The following is an 18,588-nucleotide window of genomic DNA, read 5'->3' as shown; positions in this document are numbered from 1 at the left end:
GGTTCAGAATACACAGCTTCTAACGCTCTTTAACTTCGGTGCCGTGTTCCTTAGCGCCTCACTGTATCACATGCTGGGTAGCACCCATCTTGTTGCGCAGTCTCAGTACAATGTAAAGAAGTGAGCATTTCTGAAATATTTTAGTTAAAAGGCAACTCCCAGAAAGTTTGTTCAAATCGAACACCGAAATTGTTCTCTGATATTTCCCAAACAAAAGACAGCAAAAGATTTTTTTTCCCCAGCAACATAGCCCAAGCCATTCCAGAAAGCAGTAGTACTGCTGCGGCATTTATCCCCCATTTGATCTTTCGGCTCCTCTAGATTTGAAATTCGACACTAGCAAACCGTTTTTAATTAATTTTCTGGATCTGGCAGATGGTGACAAAGCTAGCATTTACTGCCCTTGACAAAGTGGAAGTGAGAACAGCTGCAGTTCTTCAGATGATTATTATCTCAGCGCCCTCCTGAGCACAGAGTTCCGAGAGTTAGGATCAATAAAGCCAAGGACTAGCGATGTATTTCTAAATAATGTCTGCATGCAACGAATTCCAATATGCAGGTGGTGGTATTCTATTACTCCAGATACCCTCGTTCTCTTGGAACCATAGAACCATAGAACACTGCAGCATAGTACAGGCCCTTCAGCCCTCCATGTTGTGCCGACCCACATAATCCTTAAAAAAAAAGTACTAAACCCACACTACCCCATAGCCCTCCATTTTTCTTTCATCCATGTGCCTGTCCAAGAGGCTCTTAAATACCCTAATGTTTTAACCTCCACCACCATCCCTGGCTAGTCATTCCAGGCACTCACAACCCTCTGTGTAAAAAAAATTTACCCTTGCTGTCTCCCCTAAACTTCCCTCCATTAATTTTGTACATATGCCCTCTGGTGTTTGCTATTGGTGCCCTGGGAAACAGGTACTGACTATCCACCCTATCTATGCCTCTCATAATCTTGTAGACCTCTATCAAGTCCCCTCTCATCCTTCTACGCTCCAAAGAGAAAAGTCCCAGCTCTGTTAACCTTGATTCGTATGAATTGTTCTCCAAACATCCTGGTAAATCTCCTCTGCACCCTCACCCTTGTAGAGTTGCAACATGAGCTCTCTGCTCTTGAACTCAATCCCCCTGTTTATGAAACCCAGCATCCCATAGGCCTTCTTAACTACCCTATCAACCTGCGCTGCAACCTTGAGGGATGTATGGATTGGAACCCCAAGGTCCAATTGTTCATCCACGCTCTTAAGTAACTGACCATTAAACCTGTACTCAGTCTTCTGGTTTGTCCTTACAAAATGCATCACCTCACACTTGTCCGGATTGAACTCCATCTGCCATTTTACTTCCCAACTCCGCAGCCTGTCTATATCCTCTTCTAACCTTCGACAACCTGCAGCTCCATCCACAACTCCTCCAATCTTCGTGTCATCCACAAACTTACTCACCCATCTTACCACCTCTACATCCAGGTCATTTGTAAAAATCACAAATAAGCAGGGTTCCAGGACAGATCTCTGCGGCACTCCACTAGTCACCGACCTCCAGGCAGAATACTTTCCTTCCAAACTACCCTCTGCTTTCTTCCTATAAGCCAATTATTTTATCCAAAAAGCCAAAGTTCCACTTATCCCATGCCTCATGACTTTCTGGATGAGTCTGTCATGAGAGACCTTCTCAAATGCTTTGCTGAAGTCCATGTAGACCACATCCACTGCCCTACCCTCATCAATGTCTTTTGTTACCTCTTCAAAAAAATCAATCAGGCTTCAATTGGAGTTTATTACTTACTTAATTATCTAGAGATACAGCGCGGAGCAGGCCGTTCCAGCACGAAGTACACCACTCAGCATCACACCGACTTAACCCGAGCCTATTTGCAGGACAATTTATACGTGTTTTTGTAATGTGGGAGAAAACAGGGGCATCCGGAGGAAGCCCAACCGGTCATGGGACGCACGTACAAACGGCACTTGAATAGAACTCGAACTCTGACGCCCCGAGCTGTAAGAGAGTCGCGTTTTAAAAGCTAAACTACCTGGATGGTGATTCCTTTATAGTAGTTCAGCCGAGGAACTGTCGTGGTACATATTTTAGTCGGCGGTGTAGAGATCGGGTATTCAGAATGGAAGATGTAGTGTGGCTGACTGAGTCCTGAATGGAGTCAGGTTTCTTGAGATTTATTCCTTTTGTCCCTGTCTGGGTAAATGGAGGGAATTCAATACCGCGCGCAAGTGCGTGAGTGTGTGTCTGTGTGCGCACGCTCACGCGCGCGTGTGCTTTATCAGTTTTACTGATATCCCATAGTGTTTTTTTTGGGGGGGACGTTCCTGCTCCTACTAGAATGCGGGGGTTGGCAGGTAAATTAGTTTCTGTATATTGTCCTTAGTGTGTAAATGAGTTTTCAGCAGATGAAGCTCGTCAGTCGTGGTTGGTAGCTCGTCTAGGAGAAGGAAATTCTGATCTCAAACCTCCGTTGCTTTGCGGCTATACCCACTCATGAGTTATAAGGTCTACATTAAGATCAATGGTGAGTGGCAAGTACTGCCACGCCGTTGGCACCAAACTTTATCGATCTCTGGCGTTCCCTAGATTCATCAGCTGCGTGGAGAGAGTAAGACTGCTGCATCGATAGCTGCTTGCGCTCCATATGCTACTTCCTTGACCTGCGTACTGGCGTGCCTATAGACAGCTGGAACGCAACATTCACGATCGATCGCACGCAACTGAGAGCCTTAGCGCACGTGAGTTGTACGATATGGATCATAATACAGGAAGATAATGAATCTAGTTATTTTACATCAACTTCCTGCAAAGAAAATTAATTCGACTTACATAGCTGTCACGATGGAAAACGACTGTGGACCTCAATTTATAGTGTTGAGTTGTAGGTTGTTAGTCTGCTAACTTGATTGCGTACCATCACTACTTACAAATGGCCTGTACTGTGCATCTGAAATACACGGACTTACCAATATAGAAGGAGACCGAAATGTGATAAGAGGAAAGGGGAAGTTAAACCAATTTTGCAGAACAAAAGAATACAGTGCAAATCTGAAATGCCCTGACTGGGTGGACAGGGCAAAATTACTCCCACAACAATTCCAGAGTATTTAGAATAGTGCGTGTAATGTAATGCCACAGATTGTCAAGGGCCAGAAGCTGGGAAATAAAATTAACATATGCCCGTTGCTGTTTCAGGGTTCACACAAAAAAGTTACCCGAAGTAACTGTTTCTGTTTTACTTGACTCCTTTCTTCTGTGGTATTTACCTATCTCTGTTATTTTGTTGAAGCATATTTTCTTCTTTCCAACGAGCTACAACACTACATAGCCAAACACACACATACACATTCGTATGTATACTTATGTGCATTGCACAGCATTATGCTATGCCACTATGTTCCGTGTAATCTAAACTGCATCCTTATCAGATAAATATAGGCCATTTAACAACATAAAACGTTTCCGGTTTTTTTTTTTTTTTGCACAGCCAGCAATGTAGTGTTGGAAATTAATCCGTTTTTGCAAAGCAGAGCTCTATTAATAATCTGGGTTATTTTTCTCATACCCCACCGAATTATCGTAAGGAAAATGAAATGTATTATGAAGGTAAACATGTGGAAAGTCCTCACACATTGTGCAACGTGTGTGACAATTATTTCGAAACAGATTTCGTTGCAATGAATATAAGAATATTTGGTTACAGCCCGTTGTTTCAAAATGGTCAATGAATTTTGAATGCCGGTATATGAGACAGATTTTCCGTAATACCTAATTAAACATTAAAGATAGATGGGAATGTTGAATTCTCTAGTTTTGTAGATTCTTCATACCTTTTAATAGATTAAAAATTTTATTTTTATTGTATGCAAGGGAGAATAATTTCAAGTAATATCTGTCCCCATAGAACGTTCAAAACTTACTTAATATAAATTGCTAAATAACTATTTTAATAAACCAAATTAATGGTCTGTGCTATCAAAGTTAAATAAGTTTTAGCAAGTTGGAGAGTCTTGATCGGGCTGTGCAAAGACAAACAGCAGAGAACACTTATTTTCTCCAAGTCTCGTATGCAATGTAATGGAAATTTCTCTTATGTGATTAGTAAACATAGCCAGCTTTGTTGCAATGAGCGAAGGAAGGGAAACCAAGTGCAGGACACAGGCACAGAGACTGAGTTGGGGATGCTGGCACAGACGTGAACGTTGATCAGCAAACAAGAGGAATCTTGACACGGCGCTCTGATGTGGAGTCTTGACACGGGAACGGGGTTTCCATGGAATATGTTGAAACTGGAGATGAACTTAGAACTAACAGTTCTAAACGGTGTGGAAACGAAGCAACGAAGTGGCGACTAGAGGTTGTGACGTAGGGGTTCTTACACTGAGTCTTTGATGGAAACCAGGTGTGCAATCATTAAAGCTAATTGGAAGCAATTAGGGAAATAAACGATCGGGACCATGGCATAATCAAAGAAAATTAGCAGCAAGACAGCGAATTAACGATCGGGACCATGACAAGCATGACATAAAATTCATAGTAAGTTGGTAATATAATCGAGTTACAGTGGTCTTCAAAGAAGAAACGAAAAGGTCGCAAGAAATTGATGTGCCAAAAAGACGAGTCAGGCTTGAGCAACTTTAGGCCCATATCCTCGTCTTTTCAGAGAAATGGAATATTATAGACATGAGCAGAGTTAACCCATTCAGCCCATCGCGTCTGCTCCGCTGTTTCATCATAGCTGATATTATCTTCGTACACCCCATGTCTTTCCCCATAACATTTGACGTCCTTATTATTCAAGAAGACACCAACCTCCGTTTTAAATACATTTATTGACTTTTCCTCCACAGCTGTCGGTGGCAATGAATTCCACCGACCCGCCATTCTCTGGCTAAATAAATTCCTCTTCATCTTTGTTTTATAAGGGATTCCTTCTATTCCGAGGCTATGCCCTTTAGTCCTTGACTCCTCCACTATAATAAACATCCTCACGACGTGCACTCCATCTAGGCTAATCAATATTTGTATATTCAATAAAGGTTCTGAGCCTTTATTCAATATACGTTTCAATTAGAACGCCACCCCACCCTTCAACATTCTTCTAAGGTCCAGCGAATAAAGTCCCAGAACCATCAAACATTCTTTATACGTTAATATCTTCATTCCCAGGATGATTCTCGTGAAGCTCATTTTGGCTTTCTGCACTTCCAACACAACTTTTCTCGAGAAGAAGACTAAAACTGTTTATAATGCTTCAAGTGTAGCCTGGTTAATGCCTTATGAATCCAGGTGATTATATTTCTGCTTTTATATTTTAATACTCTCGGAATGAATATTGACATTGCCTTTACCTTCCTTACCAGTGATCCAGCCTGCAAGCTGAGTTTCAGGGAATCCTGTACAAGGGCTCCCAATTCTCTTCGCATCTCTTTGAATTTTCTAGTCATTTTGAAATAGTCTACGGCTTTATTTCTTCTATCAAAGTGCATAACCATACCTTTCCTACACTCTATTCCATCTGCCACTTCCTTACCAGATTTTCTAAGCAGTCTAAGTCCTTCTGTACGTTCCCACTTCCTTAATACTGCCTGTCTTTCCACCTATCTTTCTATCGTCCGCAAGCTTGGCCACAAAGCCATCAGTCCGTTATCCAAGCCTTTGACAAATAAAGCGAAAAGAGGTTATCCTGAAACCGCTCAAATTAATCCGTTTTAACGCGTTCGGTTACTATGGTCGTTACATTCAGTATATTCTATTTTAGTTCATAAATCAAGGCATATATATTAATAAAACTTTAATCTCACGATGTTTCATTTGGCAATAATTTAATATAAACATACTTTATATTGTACTGTAAAGTGATTGAGTGATGTAATCTATTTAATGATCAAAAAATATCAACAACGACGTAATCCAATTGTTTTGATACTTCAGAGATACGGTGTAAGTGTCTCATTAGTATGTCATTAAATTGTATAAAGTGTTCCTCTGAATAACACACGTGTTCAGATTGCTATCTGCTGCTCCGAAAAACACTGATTAAAAATGCACGGACGAGTGACGGGTCCTGTCTACGCCATTTCCTACCCTGTTCTCGCTGCTATTGGTCTTCCAGGTAAGATTTTTCTATGAATCTCAGAAGCGCCCTTTTGCTTTTGGTCACAAGACATACCAGTGTGCTAATTTGACAACAGATACATTTAATCAAACGACACTGATCGGATATGGCTGTATTTTTACAATTTTAGGCCGATTATGCAATATTATTGAAACAAATTCCATTTAATTTAATGTTTGATTTATAACCGCGACCTCTTTGTTGTAAAGTTTATGTTCAGAGTAGTAGTGAATCGAAAAGTCGATTATTTGCATGATCCCAGAAAACCAAACAGTTGGTGTTTGTACACACACAGAACAAATACTGCAATTGATTAGATGCATTCACAATTTTCAATTTGTGTGCTCAGAAGGGCTGTCCTTCAAGAAATCCGGATGTTCTTTATCCGTGTCTTTAATCTGACTACCACATATACTTCCATGTTAAGGACTCCACCTGAACCCTCCAATTGATATTAAACTGAATGATCTATCCTTTTCTGGATCGATCCTCTGTAAAAGACTTCAATCTTTGTCACTGCCAGCTCTCATTGTACTACTTTGAGGAACCACGTATAGATTTAATCACAATTGATGTGTTTCAATTTGTAGTTCACTCAGTCGTTCCCATATCAATTATGACACACCACCGCACCTCCTCCCCCCCCCACCCCCCCCCCCCCCGCCACCCACCACCATCATTTCAATTGCAGCTATCTGGCAGAAAGCTGTTATATTGGAGTGGCTGTGGTGCGGAGAAGGCACCGACACACTTCCAACCTGACCACTTAGTTTTGGCTAAACACTAAAGATGGTTACATCACGGTTCCGTTCATTTACATGGAACCATTAAATTTTATTTCAAAGTAAAATTTCATTGCACTTTATTTGTTAAAGTAATGCAGTCAGAATGATGCGTTTCAAACGTAATTATTAAATTCCAATTCAGTTCATTTTAAATGCACCAGTAAATTTGAAATATTTCGAAATTCAGAACGTGTCTATTATCAGCTAATGGTTATTCGGCGATGTATGTCTGTGGCCTACATTCTTCCTACTTGTCAATCGTGCCCCTATTTTCTCCTCAAATCCCGGCGATGCGATGTACCAACCAGACTGGAAACGTTTATTTGGACTATTTGGACACTGGATTAACAGGCGGGACGAATGAGCGATGGGTACAGCAATCCGTGTGATGGCCTTATCAAATCCAAATTTATCTGGCAGGTGTTCATTAGTTCATCTGTGCTTGCTGCATTATTCTAAGAACATCTTGTTTTGTTCATCAGTAGAGTATGCCTCCACCTGTTATCTGTTTACCATTTAATTTGCATATCTTTGAAGACTTCTGTGCATCCGATTGGTCTGACAACTTCTCTATTCTCACTTTGCCTTTTACTTCATCCCGATAGTCTTTTAAATTTCTCTCGACGCATAACTCATTGGTATGAACAAACTTTCTCCGAGTATTCGTATATGATTTTTCGCCGCATTTGCTTACATCTGCTTGCTTAAGTATGGTGTCTGTTTAGTGGTGAAAGTGTTTCTTTGATTCCTTAGGCAACTTGGTGACGATCGCAATTTTGTCCCGCAGAAGATGCGGTCTCTCAGGATGCATCACCTGGTATCTGGTCGGAATGGCAGCCACGGATCTTTTCGTTCTTATCATGGCGGTGATATTAAACCGGATCACTACGATGTATTTCCCGGTTTTATTTCTATCTACTACTCCGGTCTGCAGCTTCAAATTAGCTCTAACCTATGCTGCCACTGACAGTTCTGTCTGGTTAACGGTGGCATTTACCTTCAATAGGTTCGTTGCCATTTGTTGCCAAAAACTGAAAACAAAATATTGCACTGAGAAAATGGCTGTCGTCATTATAGCTGCAATTTGCGTAATAAGCTTTCTAAGAAACATACCTTGGTACTTTGTGTACGAACCTTTATATGTAATCAACGATGTCCCTTGGTTCTGTAATGTTAAAGTTATGCTTTATTTTGAAACTTCATGGATAGCGTTTGACTGGCTTCAGCGAATTTTAAATCCATGCCTCCCTTTCATCCTAATGTTATTGCTCAATGTACTGACCGTCAGACACATTATCGCTGCGAACAGAGCCCGGGGAAGACTTCGAGCCCACAACAAAGAAGAGAATCAGCGTGACCCCGAGGTGGAGAATCGAAGAAAGTCCATCGTTTTACTCTTCAGCATCTCAGGTTGCTTCATTGTGTTATGGTCCACATATATTGTAAATGTTATATATGTGCGCTTTGCAAAGCTTAATTATGCGCCGAACTCTATTCTGCAGGAAGGCGGATACATGCTTAGTCTGCTTAGCTGTTGCACCAACACGTGCATTTATGCTGTCACTCAGAGTAAGTTCAGAGAGGAATTTAAAAATGGCTTGAAATACCCATTGAATCGTCTTCTTAAAGCAATGAAGCATTGAAAACAAATGAATTGGCATAATTCAACCGCTTTCTTTCACTATTTAATTTCCCGTGCTCTGCAATAGCCTCAGATTCATTCGTTTTCATCCTTTTAAATATTCGTTTTAAATATTTGATCCCAAATTTTGCCATCTTTGTTAAGCAATATAGGACTTCACTCCATCACGCCCTAACAATTTTGTAAATTTATGTACACAGTTAAATATCTCCTCGGCATTCTACGCTTAGAAGAAACTCCATCTGCATCTATCTTACTTGCATTTGTGAACGCTATACCTTGTTGTAGTCACCCTCTTGGATTTGTGCGCACAACGTTCATTGCGAAAATTGTTTCATTTTCTCTCTCCTCAAAAGAGTCGCCTCACACATTTCTAAAATGATTTTCATTCGTCAAAGTTATGACTTGTGAAATAATGTGTAACGTCGTTTCTAGACGAGAAGTTTAAATGTTCCCTCCGAAAATCAACGACTGTGGTCGAGGAAGTAGAAAGGTTGTCCTTAGTTAACAAATGCTAGAGGTATTCCATATATAAATAATTATTGAAAATATATTGGTCGTATGTATACTCATGTAATATATTCATATGTAAATCCCTCCGTAAGATTACAAATAAATGTCTTAATCTCGTTTATAATTTGTCTTACAATATTTATCGCGCATGTTAGAGATTTCCTTTTGAGACCCATTGCAGCGTTTTCATAATACAGGTTACGGTCCGTGCCATCAGTAGTGTGAAAGGAGCGAAAACATTATTCGAATATCTCTTTAGAATTAAATATGGTTTAATCGTTGTGGATCTACCTCACGTTTCACCGGATATAGGGGCAGCAATAGCGCAGCAGTCAGCGCGACGCCATTATAGCTCGGGGCGTTGGAGTTCGGTGTTCCATAACGGCGTCCTCTGTAAGGAGTCTACAGATCCACCCCGAGTAATGCGTGTTTTCTCCTGGTTGCTCATGATTCTTTTCATAGTCCAAAGAAGCATTGGTTATGTCGGTGCACTGGTCATTATAATTATAACAGGTTAGATTTATTTCGAGGGCTGAGGGTGTCTCGAAAGGCCAGAAGGGTCTATTCCGCGCTGAACTTCTAAATGTATAAATAATATAATATATGTTATTTCTTGGATTATTGTTCCATTGCATCTAAAGTACTGCACAAACTTGGTCAGTCAAAAATATTATAAAAGTCGGCAATGTTGCCGAATGTGACATCTTATATACAAACCGCGGTTTGCAATGACAGCTCAAATGAGAAGGAGATCAAAGAATGCACGAACGAAAACTAAAACAAAAATAAAGGAAGAAATCACACACCTACCCTCCCGATCCTCAGGTATGTTCTGCATTTGAATAACGCTATGGCTGATCCGGTACCCGTCTTCCGGATGGAATGGAATGTCCAAAAGATAGCAAGTGGTCTTTGATTGGACAGCGGCGCAGACTCAGTAGAAACATTGTCGAGCTGGTCTGGAGCAGAGCTTGATAACGCAGCCAGTTTTCAATGAGAGTCTTTGGTTGCACAGCGGCACAGACGCAAGAGAAGCGTTCCCATGAAGGTCCGGAGCAGAGCTTCAAATTCCCAGTTCCATAAAAGAGAGCTACCATCGACCGGAGCTGTCATCGTGGGCACAGTTTGAGTCAGAGTGGCCTGGCTTTGGTTCAACAGGCTGACGTAAGTTTATTTCTTAGTTATATTTCTTATTTAATTGAAAGATTAGTGGGTATGTCTGCATGGCCAATGTTCTCCTCCGGGCGTCAGATGCTTGCCCTTCTTCGAAGAAGTAACAAGCATAGTAAAAAAAAGGGGGAGAGTTTAGTGATTGTAATATACTTGGATTTACAGAAGGCATTTGATAAGGTGCCACACATGAAGCTGCTAAACAACATAAAATCCCTTGGCATTACAGTAAAAATACTAGTATGGATAAAGAAATGGCTGTCAGGCAGGAGTGAGCAACTGTGGGTAAAGGCGTCTTTTTCTGATTGGCTGCCAGTGACTAGAGGTTCTCATCAGGAGTCGGTATTGGGATCGCAATTTTTCACATTGTTTCTCAATTATTTAGATAATGGAGTTGATGTGTTTGTGGCCGAGTTTGCAGATTATACGAGGAGAGGTGGAGGGGTAAGAACGCCATGCGATGATAAGTATGGACAAAACTGTGGTAGATGGAATACAGTGTTGGGAAATGCATAACGATGCATTTTGGAAATGGAACAAAATTGCTGACTGCTATCTAAATTAGAAGGAAATTCAAACATCAGAGGTTTAAAGAGGCTTATGAGTTATCGTACAAGACACCCAAAACATAAATTTACAGGTTCAGTCTCTGGTAAAGAAGACAAATGCAATGCTGGTATTTATTTCAAGGGGAATAGAATATAAAAAATAAGGGGATAATATGAAGCTTCGTAAGATTGGTCCGGTCGCACTTTAAACATTGTCAACAGTTTTGGGCCCCATATCTCAGAAAGGGTGTTTTATCAGAGGAGGTTCACGAGGATGATTCCGTGAAGGAAGCGGTAGACGTGTGAGAAATGTTTGGCAACTTTGGGCCTTTACTCTCTGGAACTTAGAATGCGAAGGGATCTCTTTGAAACCTACCGTTGAAAGGACTAGATAAGGTGGATGTGGAGAGATTTCTTCCTGTGGTTGGGGTATTCAGAACTAGGGGGCATAGCCTCAATATTGATACATTCAAAGGTAAAATTTATAGTTCCCTGATTAGTTAGGGCATCAAAGGTTATGGGGAGAAGGCAAGTGCAAGGGGTTGAATGGGATCCGGAGTCAGCTATGATGGAATGGCAGAGCAGACACGATGGTCTAATTCTGCTCCTGCTTGGGAATGACCAGCATGCTTTTACCAAGGGATGATCCTGTATGGTTCATCTGACTGATTATCTGTTGACAGCGTGAAGAAAATATATATAAATTATAAAGGAGCAATCGATATGGTTTGCATGTAGAACCCTTGTTAAATGCTCCCACTGGTAATTTCGGCAGATTTTTTTCTCTAATCCTTACTGGTGAATAGATTGTTAAAATTCAAAACTTTTTAAAAATTATATCAACATTTAGATAAAGGATATAGGTCCCTATTGAAAGAGGCAGGAAATCAAATTAACGTGGTCAAGACTGAGATATTAATATCCTCTCTATGCAGAGCCGAGGTCCTGGTTGACAGGCCAATAGTCAATATTTTTTCCATTGATCAAGATGGGAATTACAAATAATCTGGGAAATGATCGAATGGAGATTCTCATTAAAGTGGATGGGAAAGACTTCAGAAGGTTCGTTTTTATGAAGGTTTTGTGAAGCATAGGCTTTGTTATGCATCATCAGAATAGCTTTAACTGGGCAATTATGTCAAAGTAACTTTACTGAATTTTTCGAGGAGGTATGAAGGTGACCGATGAGGATAGAGTTGTGGATGTTATCTATGGATTTTAGGAAGGTGTTCGAAAGTGTCCAACTGGTGGTCTTATGCAGGAGACTGAGATCCGCGGGATAAACAGTGACTTCGCTGTTTGTATTCTGAAATGGCTTGCTCATAGCAGAGAGAGGGCAGTAGTCGATGGCATTTATTCTGACTGGTGGTCGGTGACGAGGGGTGACACATACAGATCCATGCAGGTACTGCCGCTATTTTTTGATATAGCAGGGGAATTAACTGTTATGGGAAAAAGAAAGGTAGCTGGAGATGAATCCATCGTCAGATCAGCCATGATGTTATTGATGGCTTACTCGTGCTCCTATTTCTTATATTCTTATGTTGATATATGTGCATTACGTAAACAGGCATAGATATTCTTGAGGACACAGAGACTGCAGTTTTAGAATTGTGGAATACGTAGAAGATTGCCAAAGGATACAGCAGGAACCCGTATAGTAGCAGATATCGGCGGAAAATGACAAAGTTTAAACCATTTTATGGTTTTACAATTTGAGAACTGAAATGTACAGCGGTCATCCATAGTTAATGAAAGGTTCCTTAATAGCGTTATCATAGAGATGGACCTTGATATCTAAGTCCAGGGCACCCTGAAAGTGGCCAAACAGGGTGATAGGGCAGTACAGAAGGGCTCTGGCATGGATGCAGTATTGACTCAAGGCATCGAGTTCGAGTGCAGAAGATATTTTACAGCTTTATAAAGCACTGGTTACCCCACACTAAGAGTATCGCATTCATTTCTGATGGCTCAGTTATTCTCAATTTTGTGAGACTTTGCAGAGGATGCAGAAGACTTTTATTTGGATGCTGCCTGGATTAAAGTACTTCCTCTATAAGGAGATCAAGGGCAAAGTAATGTTGTTAAATGTGCAAAGCTCAAAGTAAATTTATTATCAAAGAACATAAACTGTAGTTCAAGATATTCGGAGATTCGGTTCCATGTTTTTAGAGATACAGGGCGGAATAGGGACAATCTATCATTAAAAAATCAACCTATGTGTCATCTTTGTACCGTGTGGGGAAACCGGAAGACCCAGAGAAAAACCCCGCGTTCCAAATGGAAAATGTACAGAGACGCCTTACAGAAAGGCGCTGCAATTGTACTCCGATCCCTGGAGCGGTAATAGCGTCGCGTAAACTGCGACGCTACCATAGCACCCACTACCTTCCAGGGATTAACTAGAGCCAAAAAATAAAATGGAATCAATGAGAACCTACACACAAACATGGAATGACCAACAACCAGTTTTTTTTTCTTTTCTGGAAGAGCGAAGTCGAAGGCGATTTCTGATGGAGGTTTATAAACGTGACCGTTAGGTTGAGCACACAATCAATAACATACTCCCGAGTTTAAAATGCTTAACACCAGACGAAATTTGTTTAAGTTGAGAAGCAGTAAGATCAAGTTCGATATGCAAGGCAAGGTTTTTACAAAGGCAATGGTGGGTGGCTATAAAATACGATGGCATAGCTCATGGGACCTGTTCCTGACCTGTGTTCCTGTGATCTAACAATGTGAAGTGGACCTATTGTATTTTCATGGCCTTGGTTCAATGTTCAATCAGGTTGGTTTCATTACTATGCTAACAGGTAACTTGGCCATGATGTGATCGTCCTTCGAGAAACAAATCCCCGGGTCCAGATGGTCTGCATCCTAGGGTACTAAAGGAGGTGGCTCTGGAAATTGCGGATGCATTGGTAATCATTTTCCAATGTTCCTTAGATTCAGGATTTGTTTCTGAGGATTGGAGAATGGCTAATGTTATCCCACTTTTTGAGAAAGGAGGGAGGGAGAAAACAGAGAACTATCCTCCTGTCAGCCTAACATCAGTAGTGGGGAAGATGCCAGAGTCCATTATTAATGATGAAATAGTGGCATATCTAGATAGCAGTGATAGGATTGGGCCGAGCCAGCATGGATTTACCAAGGGCAAATCATGCTTGACTAATCTATTGGAGTTTTTCGAGGATGTAACCAGGAAGTTAGACAAGGGAGATCCAGTGGATGTAGTGTACCTCGATTTTCAGAAGGCATTTGATAAAGTCCCACATAGGAGGTTGGTGGGTAAAATCAGAGCTCCTGGCATTGGGGGGCGGGCGGGAAGATATTGACATGGATAGATAACTGGTTGGCAGATAGAAAGCAAAGTGTAGCGGTGAATGGGTGTTTCTCGGAATAGCAGGTGGTGACTAGTGGGGTGCCACAGGGCTCGGTATTGGGACCACAGCTGTTTACCATTTATATCAACGATTTAGATGAAGGCATTGCGAATAACATCAGCAAGTTTGTTGATGATACTAAGCTAGGTGGCAGTGTGACATGTGATGAGGATGTTAGGAGAATTCAGGGTGACTTGGATAGGCTGGGTGAATGGGCAGATACTTGGCAGATGACGTTTAATGTGAATAACAGTGAGGTTATCCACTTTGGCGGTAAGAACAGGAAGGCAGATTATTATCTGAACGGTGTAGAGTTAGGTAAGGGAGAAATGCAAACAGATCTAGGAGTCCTTGTTCATCAGTCACTGGAGGTGAATGAGCAAGTGCAGCAGGCAGTGAAGAAGGCTTATGGAATGTTGGCCTTTATTACAAAGGGAATTGAGTACAAGAGCAAGGAAATCCTTTTGCATTTGTACAGGGCCCTGGTGAGACCACACCTGGAGTATTGTGTACAATTTTGGTCTCCAGGGTTAAGGAAGGACATCCTGGCTGTAGAGGAAGTGCAGCGTAGATTCACAAGGTTAATTCCTGGGATGTCCAGACTGTTACACAGAGATGTTAGAGATACTGGGCTTGTACACGCTGGAATTAAGGAGATTGAAAGGGGATCTGATTGCAACGTATAAGATTATTAAGGGATTGGACAAGATAGAGGCAGGAAGTATGTTCCAGATGCTGGGAGAGTTCAGTACCAGAGGGCATGGTTTAAGAATAAGAGGTAGGTCATTTAGGACAGAGTTAAGGAAAAACGTCTTCTCCCAGAGAGTTGTGGGGGTGTGGAATGCGCTGCCTCAGAAGGCAGTGGAGGCCAATTCTCTGGATGCTTTCAAGAAGGAGCTAGATAGGTATCTTATGGATAGGGGAATCAAGGGATATGGGGACAAGGCAGGAACCGGGTATTGATAGTAGATGATCAGCCATGATCTCAGAATGGCGGTGCAGGCTCGAAGGGCCGAATGGTCTACTTCTGCACCTATTGTCTATTGTCTATTGTCTATTGTTTGATCTCTCCAACTGTGTCACTTTATATATGCTTAGAAAGGCAGTGATGGATCTCCTGGTTTTGTCAGTGGTGCTTATCTGGGCCACGACTATCCATTTATGCTTTTCCTTCTGTACCAGCACTCGAGCCTGCAGAGTCTGAATTGCTCTAATTTATCCTAATAGGGGCAGCTCCATGTGATTCCTGGTTGCGTTCCCTTTTGATCTACTTGTAGCAATTTGATGCCAGAAACTGAACGCAATTTATTACACAAAACCAACGCCCTTATGGTCATAATAACAGCATACGCATTGAGCTAAGCAAAAAACAAACAAACAAACACAGCCAGACACTTCTTATTGGATGCAACATACACATAATGCTAGAGGAACTCGCCAGGTGAGAGGGCAGCTATGGAAGTGTCAAAGAATTGACGTTTCAGGCCAAGACACTTCTTCAGGAATGGAAAGGTAGCAGAAGAAAACGCTGGGGGAGGGAGAGGGAAAGGAGGATAGCTAGAAGATGAACGGTAAACCGAGAAGATTAGGAAAGGTATTAGAAAGGTCTGGAGATGAAGGAATCCGAAAGGACTGGAGAATGGGCCATAAGAGAAAGGGAAGAATGAGTCGCCCAGTGGAGGTGAAAAGAATGTGAGAAGAGATAAGAGGCCAGAGTGAGAGAAAGAAGAAGAGTGGAGAGGGGATGGATTTTTTTTTTTACTGGAAGGTGAAAAGTAGCATTACTTTGCAACTCCTGAGTTGTTCCAAGAACACGTGCATTCATGCAGACACATGAAAAGTATGAGTTCAAAAAATATTGAAAGGTTTGTCGATGGTTTCGTAAAAGAGTAAAGTATGAAACTGCGTGAACCGTTTCCAGTTCTGTTTACGATACGGTATTATCCCACTTCGCCATGCACTTAAACTAATACAAACAAACGCCGAACATGTCAGCGGCTTTGAAGTTTCATTGAACAAAGTAAAAGGGATTTCCTGTTTACGAGCATTCACAGAAAGATTGTTTGAAAAGCTCAAAGAACATCAAAGAGCTGCTAAAATTGGGTTTCAAATACACAGTACCTAACTGACCGTATGGGATTTCATTGCACATCTTCAAATCAGCAACAAGAAGCAAGTTGTTTGGCTGTTACCCTGATATGCTTTATCCTCCAGCCCACTCTATCAGTCCCGTTAGTTTCGGTGGAGTGGATTAGTACTACAGTCGGATGCCCGTAAGCTTATGACTGTGCAACCCCTCCCATCATGCCCACAATAAATATCAATGTATGTAATTTGAAGCCTGCCTCAAAAACCCCAAGACAGGATCATCGCCGTTATGACAGATACGGAATTAAGTAATTTAAGACGCTCAATACAACCAGGTGGAAGGCGTAGTCTTTGTGACTAATAATGGAACTACAGGATTATGTCCGTTGGCTGCTTCCAGAGTGCAAAATATTGCACAAAAAACGGCCTTGTGGTTATAATAACAGAGTGAGCAGTGCGTTATGCAAAAAATAGACTAGCAAACAAACACGGCGAGATACTAAATACTGGAAGCAGTACACATAAAAGGAGAGGATTAGTGCATTCTTAGTGGTCTCAGTCGCTGATATCGTGTTGTAAAACGTTGTACAAACGTTGACAGATTTAAAATCTGAGAGGGGAACGTTGTCTTCCACTGCAAGCTGTGATTGCTTAAATATTAGACGTTGCACATCGGAACATTGATTCAAGAGCCAAGGATATAAATTACTAACTAAATGAGCACATTAGTACCTTGCTCAATGAACTGCTGGGATATATCACAGCATGTCCGTGCTCAGTGTCCAATAATTTTTTTAAAAAATGTTAAAACGTGACTTTTTGTTAAGCTCACGTACAAGTGAGTAGGATTGGGATATTTTATTAAGCAGTGCTGAATTCAACTGTTTCCTTCAGAAATATCAATAACAAATAACTAAGTTCAGCTTACGACACCAGCTGTGGGGATATATACATGGGAAATTATCCATACAAACAGAAGAATGGAATCTTTCATATGAAAAGTTTGTTCAGCACGGACTAGAAGGGCCGAGATGGCCCGTTTCTTTGATGTAATTGTTATATGGTTGTATGGTTAAAAAAAATGAAACCATCGCAGCACAAAATTGCATCGGCAAAATGAATAGGAAAATGTGGATCACGAAAATCTGTTGTTCTTATAGAACTACATCTTAATAATTTAAGCGAGATGGAAATATAGCGATACAATGATATTCATATTCCTGATACGATGGGCCAAATGCCCTAATTCTGCTCCTATGTCTTATGGTATAAATCGTAATTACAATAAATCGTAACTGATCATATTATAACATTGTAGCAAAATTGCAGAGGACATACATAAACACACAGGCACGCACGCGCACGGAACCGCAGATAACACATGAAAAGGAAGTGAAGAGATCTAGAAGAACGCAATAAGTTTCTCCAGCGGACAAGGTTAGAACGGCTTCTGCAGAAATATTAAGAGTAAAACGATTGGAAGGGATAAATCTGGTCGTCGAATCTGGTCATGAAGTAGAAAGAGCTGGGAAAGATCGTAAATCAATCATTTACATCAGTATATATTCGGGAGACTGGCATGGTGCCCATAGAAATGTGACATTACAGCACTGAGGTCATGGACCGTGTACAGTTTACAGAAGAGGAGCAGTTTTTTGTCTTGAGGCAAAGTACGATGGATAAATCCCCACAGCCTGATCCCTCGGAACTTGTAGCAGGCTAGTACATAAACTGCAAGAGCCCCAGTAAAGTGATTTACAACGTCCTTAGCAACGCGTGAGTTGCCTCAGGCTTTACAGGTAGCTCATGTTGTTAAAGAAACGTTCCAGACATAAGACGGGCAGGTTAGGCCAGTAAGTCTTGCATCGGTAGTGGTTGTTACTGGAAGTGAACCCCTTTTTTCTGGGTATCTCTAGATGTCTCCTCGCTAATAGCCACTGGACTCCGCGGTGAGGAAAACCGCGATTTTCAGGCTTCGTATGTCTAGGTCGTATACGACTTTGGTTCCGCCAAATCCGTGGGATTGGAATATCTCGTAAAATTAGTGATCTTGTAGTTAGAGATCCTCTTGGAAAGAAATATCACAGTAAGATTCGGTTTCTTATACCAATGGAGGGTGTAATGTTTCGACCTAAAACCAGTGCATTGTGACAAAACAATGGACACTACAATGGGATGTGGAAGGAACTGGCTAGTGTAGACTGAGAGCATAGACCATATGGTGAGACAGTTAAGGAACAGTGAAACACATTCAAAGAGAGTTTTCACGGTGCTGACCAAAAGTATTTTGTGGTTAAAAGCAAGGATAGTAAGGGTGGGGAGAGCCATCCTTGGA

This window comes from Hemitrygon akajei, chromosome 25 (genome assembly GCF_048418815.1).
Source record: "Hemitrygon akajei chromosome 25, sHemAka1.3, whole genome shotgun sequence".
Classification (NCBI taxonomy): Eukaryota; Metazoa; Chordata; class Chondrichthyes; order Myliobatiformes; family Dasyatidae; genus Hemitrygon; species Hemitrygon akajei.
The sequence above is the reverse complement of the archived record's forward strand: the minus strand, read 5'-3'. Positions refer to the sequence as shown.